The sequence below is a fragment of the Dermochelys coriacea genome, chromosome 13, assembly GCF_009764565.3.
Source record: "Dermochelys coriacea isolate rDerCor1 chromosome 13, rDerCor1.pri.v4, whole genome shotgun sequence".
Classification (NCBI taxonomy): domain Eukaryota; kingdom Metazoa; phylum Chordata; order Testudines; family Dermochelyidae; genus Dermochelys; species Dermochelys coriacea.
Window position 1 is genome coordinate 7,976,214 of NC_050080.1, and position 10,163 is coordinate 7,986,376.

The window sequence follows — 10,163 nt, forward strand, 5'->3', positions numbered from 1 at the left end:
TTGATGCACTCTCATCTGTTTGTTTCCCCATCTCGCTATATGATATCAAGCATATATTGCCGCAGCTTTGCTCTCTGGCCTTTATCTTCCACTCTATCTTTTAAAAGAGTACTTTTCTTTAAACTTCCATGCCTGAGAGCACCCAAATTTTAAAAACATTCTATTAAGCAAAGCCAGATCTAGAGGGGTTACGATTTGGTTTGTTTTTTGGAAGTCTTGATCTGGTAGCTTTTTATGCCCACTTTATAGAGGTGTAAATAATGACACAAGGCACCAGGCTGTGAAGAATCAAGCCTTGTATTACTAAAGATGGTCAGAAAACCCACATTTTTCCCCCAGACAATTTTGTGGGGAAAAAAACTCCCTTTGAAATGTTTGATGAGATATTTGGGGGTTTTCCACTGGAATTTTCATTTAGCACAGCAATATGTGCCCCGCACCCGCACTCCTTCTTCCAGGCAACGCCGGCAGATTGGGAGTTACCACGTCCACATAGCACAGACAGCGTTTGTTCCCGATCACCCTCTGAAGCCACCCAAGCGCTGTTCTCTTGGGATGAGATTGGAGGATACTGGAAGAGGGGACCACACGGTGGGGGAGCTGCTTCTAATCCACAGACCCATGCCCAAGTTATTTGCTCCCCTTCCACATCTCCTCCAGAATTTGCTCTCCTCCTCCTACCTAGGGGGATGGCTGATGCACCAGGGCCTATTCACGTAGCTCAGTGAGTGTTCATCTGTATTGCTGTGCTGGAATAAAGAGGAGGCATCAAAGACAGCCAGAAACCTGAGAGGGAATTGGAATAGAAAAAATGAAAATGAAAGCAGAAACAGTTGATCTTTCTTCCAGAGCTCAGACCTCCTTTTCCAAGTGTCCATATCATCCTTCATGTTCTGAAATTTCTGCTTCAGAGCTCAGATCTGCATTGCAGGGGAATCCCCCCGCTTTATTCATTCTTGGAGCTTGGGCTGTGTCTGTATCAGCAAGGAACACTATAAAAAGAAAAGGCTGGGGGGGAGGGAGGGCAGGGAGGAATGGTAGGAAAGGACATTGTGCCTTCAAAGTGCTGCTTTACCATCTGCCAACACTAGGGTTCCTATGCGGGGAGAAAGATTTCCTGGCAGATTTTCAACTCATCTCTAAAGTGGCTATTGAAAGGTGTTCGAGAAAGGCAGATGAGGCAAGAACACCTTTGTTTTACAAATGGATTTTCTACTAGTAATAGAGCAAGAGAACCCCTGTGAAAGCTTTGGTATAAATAATTTATATTGGCCCTGTGCTGCAAGGCTCACCTAGACAGACAGGTACCTATTCTTGCAGAGTCATGCTACTGATGCATTCGCAGGCAAGCAATGATTAAAATCTTTCATCCCGGATTCAGGCTTTTATTCTCCCAAAGTTCTTCTTACACACACACACACACACACACACACACACACACACACGGCAAAGAAACACAATAAAACCTTTGGCAGTGTTTCTCTGTCGTGGCTCAAGATCGCAAAGGTTGAATGCCAATTTTTTTACTGCAGTGTAAATTAAAATGCCTGACCTAAGATGACAGATACACAGACTTGAACTCCAAATGGTCTTGTGCCCATTCCAAGCACCATTATAATAACAGACAAAGAATGATTGCTTGACACCATATTTTGATTGGCTTCAAAGGGAGTGGCTGTGGTTTGCAGCTCTCAGGAATGGACTCTCTATATGCAAGTACTTTGCAGATATGTCTCTTAAAGTGTGATTACACTCTGAAAAGTGACCTGGCACAAATGCCTTTGTTATGGTCTCTGAGGCCTGGTTAAAACTTAAATCAACCCTTGAGAATCACACTCCTGAGAGACACTATTAAGCTGACCTAAGCCCCAGCACAGACACCACTAGGTCAACAGAATTCTTCCCGCGATCTAGCTACAGCTTCTTGAGGGGGTGGATTAACTACAGTGATGGAATAACCCTTCTGTCACTGTAATAAGTAAGTGACTAAACTTGGCACTGTAGCACCATTGCTGTGCCATTGTAGTGTCTATAGAGTAGATGAGCACTTAGAATCTCTAAATCACTTTCCAGGTAGAGAAACTGAAGGTTTTTCTGACTGGCCACTCTGCAAACCTACCCTGGGCTCTGAAAGTCAAGTGGGGATGTGTCTCAAGATTGCAAACTATCACAGGTGATAGAGACTCCATCATCAGAACTTAGTTAAGACTTTAGCTGGGATAGAATCTAACCTCCTACTCCAGTCATGGCACTGGCTCTACTGTGCTAAAAGGAGTAAAATGTAGTAAAAAAAAAAAAAAAAAAAAGCCTTTTGTCAATAAAGGCAGCTGATCAGACTCGGAACATACAGATCTGTTGAGGATGGAGGGCTGTTTTTGCAGTCAATTTCTGACTATAACCCTGTTTTCATGTAATTTCAGTTTCACTTGATGGGTGACAAAAGTCTTGTGATGACACATACAAGCAACTCAAATTGGTTTCTGTTGTTTATGATTATGATTAATTTGTATTACCATAGTGCCTAGAAGCCCCAGACATGGACAGGACCACAGAACAAAAAGATGGCCCCTGCCCCAGTGACCCGACCATCGAAACATAAAATAGGAGATGATAGACATATACAAACAGACAAAGATGGGGGAGCACAAGGAAATAATGAGAGAACATTGGTCAGCTTGATAGCCAGTGATCTCAGTGTACCAGCAGCCTAAGCCCTGTCAATTTTTTTGTAGGCATCATGGCAAAGGAGTGTTTTAAGGAGGATAAGGAGGTAGATTTGCCGGTGTTTATGGGGCAGTGTGGGAGAATGCAGGAAGTATATTTGAAAATGTAGAGAGTGGGCTATGGAAGTTGGCATCATGGGCTGATTGGAGGCAGGAGTCAACATTTAAATAGCGAATGAATCACAGGATAGTTCTGAAGGGCCTGGAAAGTGAGGACAAATAGCTTACGTTGGATTTGATGGAGAAAGGAAAGCTAGTGGAGGGATTCACAGAGAGGGTGACATGTTCCAAGTGGCGGGCTGGGGAAATGATCTTTGCAGCAGCATTCTGAATAAGTTGCCGAATTTGTGTTAAAACTTAATACAGTACACAGCAACGACTCTGTATGCCGCAAAGGTAAGTGCAAACCCTATCAGCAAACAAGAGCGCCAGCGTTTTTATATGCGAGTCGTGTTTCATGTATTGTGCTCCAATTGAGTCTTTTCTTTGTACTGACTATTAGTTAGTTAGGGCCTGATTCTAAGCCTACTGGTGTCAATGGGAGACTTTCCCTGGTTTAGTGGGTTCAGGATCAAGCCCTTGGTGAGTTTACAATGCAGAGAGCCAGCACAAGGTCTAAGCACCACTTAAGTCCCACTTGTGCTGGCTTGATGCACAAAGGTGAATTTCATCCCATGGGACTGATCCTAGAACAAAGATGTCAATGGGATCTTTTCCACTGACTTCAACAAGACCCAAGGCAGGCTCTAAAATGCAACATGAACCTTGCATATTTTCCTATCATTGTATTATCTCTCTCTCTCGATATAATTTTTATTGGCTTAACTCTGATGTGGGTCTTTTTGTCTTGATTCCAGTCCCTGTCTCACACACGCATTACTAACGGGAGGTCAGCAAGTGAGACAATGGTATTTCTTTCTTCTGCTCTGTTCCAGCAGCAGCTGCAATTGGGGCAGCAGGCTCACATTCCCAATGAACTGTAAAACCAATTTAAAAACTACATTTCATGAATTAATGCAAACACACTGCAATGCCCCTTTGCTGGGTTGCTGAGGAGGCAGATTCCGGCTCTGAATTTGTTACTTGGCTAGGTTATCCTCCACTTTGGAAGAAGCAAAAACATCCTGTGATCATAGCCTCACCATAACATGCATAGTCTCAACATAACACCATAACCAAGGGGCAGGTTCTACCATGTTACTTATAGCCAGACTTCAGTCCTGCACCACACAATTTCAATTCATTGCCGGGATATGGTCCTATTTAATATTTCCTCTCCTTACTCAGGTTAAAACTTCCATTGATGATAATACCCATATCTTGTATAGCAATTTTCATCTATAGATCTGAAAGTGTTTTACAAAGGAGGCCTCTCTCACTATTCCCATTTAACAGGTGGGGAAACTGAGGGACAGAGTGGTGAAATGATTTGCTCACTGGGAATTGAACCCACCTCTCATGATTGCTAGGCCAGTGTACTATCCACTAGACAATACTGCCTCTTGCTGGAAACAGGAGGGCCTCTAAGTAAATTTGCTCCTGCAGAAGGGAAATTGTATTTCTGCCGCAGCAGCCAGGGCACACAGATTTTTAAAGGCATTTAGGCACCTAAAGATGCAGATAGCCACCTAGTGGAATTTACAAAAGTGCCTGAACATGTTCGGCCCTTAACCCCCATTGATTTCAGCTGGGAGTTAGGCACCTTCCAATCTTCCTTCCCCCATCAATACATGCCCTCAGCCAGGTTTCATACCAGATGCCCCTCCAGCGATGAGATCCACTTCATTTTGTATGATACAGCAAGGCAGTAAACACCACCTGTGTCATGGGCCCAGCTGATCCTCACCTCTGTGGCTCTTGCGTTGAAGTTGTTGGTGTGTGTCCTTGGTTTCTTGTTGTTTCCCCACACGCTAATCTCAGAATTCAGTGCATGGACATACACACAGCTGCAGGAGCTCTGGATGGCTAAATTGGGAGGCAGTGCAATGGGTTAATGCATTAGCCTTTTTACCCAAGCAACATGAGTGGACATTTAAGTTGGGTTAGAAATGTGGCACTGTCTGTTAGCAAGCACCCAGACAACTCCCCTCCCAGCTACCATAGTCTCCCATGTCCTCTCAATGACCAGTGCATTCATTCACTACCCCAGGTCCTATAAATACTCTCACAGGCTCTGTCCCAAATCTCCCATGTACTCTGAACCCATCCTACCGCAAACCAGCCCTTTTGTCATAATAGTGATGGACCCAAAACAACCTTTGCTGTCCTTGCTCTGTCCACTTGTTTACTTGAGACTATTCTCAGATGCCTCGTCATCTATTCATTGTCTCCATTTGCATTGCTTTCTCCTCTAAAGAGCTCTTTCTCTCTTCCCGGGCATGTTGTTTGTACCACCAAAGTGGAAAGATGATAATCCCATAATGTACTATTAAAGTCAATATGCCTGGGTGGCTCCCTTAACACAGTGAATTTATCCCACTGACTGTTGGCAAGAAATGGAAGCCACGCCTCCCAGTGCAAGGTTTATTTTTCAGGTTTGTTGGATGCGAGCAGGGAACATGAATGGCTTCAGTAACTGTAAAATAATCCATAAGGCAGGCTGCTTCTCCTCATCATCTTTCAGAGGGGTTCATTCAGCTCAGGCTTTATGTATGATACAACGATGAATGGAATTACCGGGAGTTCTACAAAGCGACATTATTTATGGAACATTATCAAATAGCATCCAATTTCTTAGCAGGCAATTTTGGTACCAGGTGGAATTTTGAGATTAAAATGAGATCCCATCAGATCATTAAAATTCATCCCAAATATGAACAAAATAACCCTAACCCTGAGACAGAAATGATGTTGGCATCTCCGCTAAATTATTCTTAGGAGTGCTAGTGACTTGTACAAATCTACATCTATTCTAAAACCAGAGGAAGCCTGGGAACCCAGAGGATGTTGCTTATGAGAAAGAAAGCTGTGTATCATATATATCTATAGCCTTCCTTTCTGGACAAGGCAGAAAGAGGCAATTTTTTCTTGACAGTGAGATCTCCTGTGTTGTGGAATACTCTCCCGTAGGAAGTGGTGGAACCTCCATCAGCGGGGACTCTGAAAACTAGAGTGGGCCAAGATCTAGTAAATGTCCAGTAAGGAACAATCCGGCTTTGGCCAGGGCATGTACTAGGTGACCAGGTCTTTTCCATCTCTTAAGACTCTTCAATTCTCCAAAACAAGTTCATTAAATGAAGCTGGGTCGCTAGACAGCCAGTTACAAATTTTCTTATCTTAATTTGACTTTGGGAATCTCCCAACTTAAATGCATTACCTACTCTCACAAATTAAACTTGTGCTCCAAGGTTTGGTTTTGTAATATTTGAGTGGCTTAGCTGAATAATATTGGTAATGTTTTACACAGCTGTCAGAAAAGGATTTATCAATATGCAGGTTCACCCGGTCTCATATTCCCCCTCCTCTGTATGACAAGGGGGCCAAAGGAATCATCATTGATGGTGGTTCAAGGAAGTACTGAAAGGACTGGGGCTAATGCCCAGGGTGCCTAAAATAAAACCTAGCTACAGTAGACAGGGACTAACTCTTGCATGTGTTTGCTCCCCGTGTACTGATGCCCGGGCTCCCGTTGCTACTACTAGAACACAAGAAGAGGAAGGCTGCGGAAAAGGCCCCAGAGCTGGTGTTCACAAGACCTGGGTTCTGTTCCTGGCTCTATCATCATTTTCCTGTTTGGCCTTTGGACAAGTTATTTTGGCTTCTATGTCACTTAAGAGCTTTTGAAAATTTTACCCTAAGTCCCACTGACTTTCACTGAGACTTAGGGTATGTCTACACTACAGCCGCTATTGTGGCACAACTATGGCACTGCAGCCTAGTAGTGTAGGCATTTCCTACTTTGATGGAAGAGAACTACATCACACAGGGTGCAAAATTTTTCACAGCCTTGAGTGACATTGCTAATTTGACCTCATTTTTAAGTGTAGACCAAGCTACATGGTCCTAAGTGGCCTAGGACTTGTCTACATGAACATTTATCTCATGGGTGGCTGGGGTGTGACTCTACCCTGGACTAGCCTGTAAACTAAACTGTCCGTGTGGACCCTGCTGACACACAGTAATATTAACAACTTGTGCTTTAATTAATAATGCACTTTAATGGAAAGATAAATGTTCATGTAGAAAAGCACTAAGACACCTTTAAAATGGAGCATAAGTCACTTACACACTTGGAAATTTTTTCTTTAGTCTCTCTGTGCCTCAGGTCTCCCATGTGCAAAATGGAGGTACTAATATTTCCTGCTTCCCTGCAGCAGTGTTGGGAAAAATCTACAAACACCTGAGAGGTGTGCAGAATGATGGCATACATAGATGTACTGAGATCATTAGAAATTTGGAAAGAATTGTTCAAGGAGGAGAGCGGGTTGATAGAGTCAAGGACAATCACAGTACCATGAACCAAGAAAGCTCTATATAGCCAGCAGCAATGAAAATAACATTTACCTTCAGGATAGGACAGTTACACGAGTTGTACTTTCTGTGCTCAAGACAATGTGTAGGACCACAGTTTGCTCACTCAGGGCTTCTCTACACGGTGCTACAGTGCAGTCTACAGGGATGTGAATTAGGCTCTAACGTGCTTTAACTGCCCCGTGAAGACCCTGCTGACGCAAACTAAAAGGTACCTCATGTGCATTAACATAGTCCCGTGTGGAACTGTTTATCCTGCTCAGGTAAAGATGCCCTCCCTAAACATGTATTTTCTCCTCTTTTTTTTCTTTCTGTAATTGAAAATTGGCCTCTCAGGGTCCAATTGTAGTATCATTCAAGTTGGTGATTACTTAAGTGAAGTAGAGTGTGATGGGGTATTCACCCCACCGGGGTTAATGGAGGCCACATGGGCCAATTATCCTATTAGGCTACAAGATGGGGGAATTCTGGCTGAGAGAGGAAAGCCCTAATTAGGGGGAGCTCACCTGTGTAGGAACAGGTAGGACTTCTATAAAGCCTGGGAACTGATAGCAGAAAAGGGCTTCTGAGAAGTAGTTTGCAGTCACTTCCTGGAAGAAGGAGTTGAACAGGTAAGGAAAGGGCTCAGGATAAGACAGTAAGGTCCAGGAGGGAACAGACCTTGGCTGCTGACTAGAGGGTCCCTAATCTGGAATTTGGAGTAGAGGGTGGGCCTGGGTTTCCCTGCTAACCACAGGGGAAATGGCATCTGAGAGGCAGGGAATAGGAAGACTGCTAGTGTGAAGAAACAGGTTTCAGAGTAGCAGCCGTGTTAGTCTGTATTCGCAAAAAGAAAAGGAGTACTTGTGGCACCTTAGAGACTAACAAATTTATTAGAGCATAAGCTTTCGTGAGCTACAGCTCACGAAAGCTTATGCTCTAATAAATGTGTTAGTCTCTAAGGTGCCACAAGTACTCCTTTTCTTAGTGTGAAGAAAGACTACCTTGGAAGAGGGGGGAAATATGTATAGTGACCTGGCTGAAGAGCCAAGTCACAAAAGAGGAGCACCTGGAGTTGTACAAGCAGAGAGAGAGACTGGCAGCAGGGTATGCTGTGAGCAGCAGAAGGGAGCCATCCACCTGGAAGGTGTTAATCCCCAGAGCAGCCAGGAGGAGGTACCGCTAGTGATGAGTGGACCCCATGATGAGGAGTCAATGAACTTGCTTTGTAAATTGAAGTGAATGGTGTTATGCCAGGTTTATCCAGGTGTAAATCGGTGTGATTTGACCCACTGATTTCTAGGAATGGAACACCCAGAAGATGGTCTTAAGTACCCTGGTTTGCCTCCATGTTTTGATACATGGTTCTAATACAGCTGCTCATCAAGGCACTGAATTCCCCAAGCTGCTTAAGCATGGGCCTATCTTTAAGCATGTAACTTGAATGGCACATGCTTATGTACCATGCTGAATCATGGCCCATATCTGGCTGAATTTTTATTAAGGAATCCCTCCATGATTTAAGTTTAAAGACTTTTAAAAAGTCTCAGTTTCCAAATTCCTCCTTTGCTTTAAGAAAAGGAGTATTTGTGGCACCTTAGAGAGGTGCCACAAGTCATCCTTTTCTTTTTGCGAATACAGACTAACACGGCTGCTACTCTGAAACTTGTTTGCTTTGAAATTTACAGGATGGCAAAGATAGCAAATTTGGATGCTTATGTATAAGGATAATGGTTTATTACAATGCTGACAAGTGTGTGCAGAGGAGAATGATTTGGTCACTGTGGAGTAGCAGCTTGAATACACCCTGAATTTTCTTTCTCAGGCAGTTCTCCTCCTTTTGGTCATTTTTAATAACGTTTGGGTTTTTTTTCTTTTAGCCCCCTGCCTTGTATTTTCAAATACAAACTTTTGGTAGGAAGCTATTCTCCCCCGCACCTCCCCCCCCCCTTTGAGCTTGGAGCACTCTTTCACTCTTAGAGTGAAATCCACCCACATGTCAAAGGCTGTCCCAGGACCTCTTCTCTACTTCTGTCCCACTTAAGGTCTCAATGGGTTTTAAGTGAGACTTGAAGCTTGGTTCTGACCCTCTGCACAGGGGCTATTTGACCCTTATGTAAATAGGCTTTTCTTCCCAGATATTTTAATACAGCAACTTTAGGAACCTTTTCTGTATTCAGTGATTTAACTGAAGAGTTCGCATTCCTTGTCTGACCCACTTTGCCATTGACTTCAGTGGGAGCTAGAGGTGTGCAATATGGGCCCATCATATTAAGAAAATTATCTGCCATTAGATCCAACAAGCAACTAATAGAGTTGTCCTCCTCCTGTCACCTTTAAACACCTGCAAAAACAAACAAAGGCTCCATGAGTGCAATTAGCATCCATGGAATGCTGAGTAAGCTAGATTAATCATTCATGAACTAAACAAATATGTTCTAGTCCCATTAACTGACAGACAGCATCTCCTGTTAACTTACTTCTGCTTAAAGTATAGCTATTAACCCCTTTTAATCAGCCATTATTCTAGTTAAACTCTTTGGTGGGCTTGGTTATCGGAGACAAGTTCTGCTCTGACGAGATCAAATTAAGAGTGCAGAAAACTTGTGCCAATTAAAGAGCACTGTCTGTAATTTTGTTACAACCTAATTAAAAAATTGAGATATGCTCCAGAGAAGCACCCAGCAACCTGTTGGCTCTCCAGTGCAGCCTCTTTCTCTCTGCTGAGTTTTTTCACTGTTGAATTCTGTCAGGCTAAACTCAACCAGACAGGTGTCATAATCATCTGCTTTAATGTGCTTGCCTTCTGACATAGGTATCTTTTCTGTGTCTTTTGTACCTACGACAGAGTCCAAAATCTAATTTTTTTTTAAAAAAAAAAATGTGAGTCACATAAAGTTAATATACTTACCAGTTTTCAGCTCTCCACTTAAAGTCAATTATCTGAAGTAGATATGTAGGTTACTGCAGTTCCACAGCTTGGGTATGATT

The 10,163-nt window shown here is 43.2% G+C and overlaps 1 long non-coding RNA gene across 2 annotated transcripts; it reads right to left on the reverse strand.

Moving 5' to 3' along the window:
* Positions 1 to 212: 212 nt before the first annotated feature.
* Positions 213 to 7,666, reverse strand: LOC119842345. Of its 2 annotated transcripts, none has more exons than XR_005288720.2 (3): positions 7,227 to 7,666; positions 4,477 to 4,688; positions 213 to 786 (listed from the first exon to the last, which is right to left on the reverse strand). It is a non-coding gene; the product is annotated as an uncharacterized LOC119842345 (long non-coding RNA). The 2 variants fall into 2 exon arrangements; XR_005288721.2 differs by having other exon boundaries at positions 4,570 to 4,688; positions 7,227 to 7,661.
* Positions 7,667 to 10,163: the final 2,497 nt, after the last annotated feature.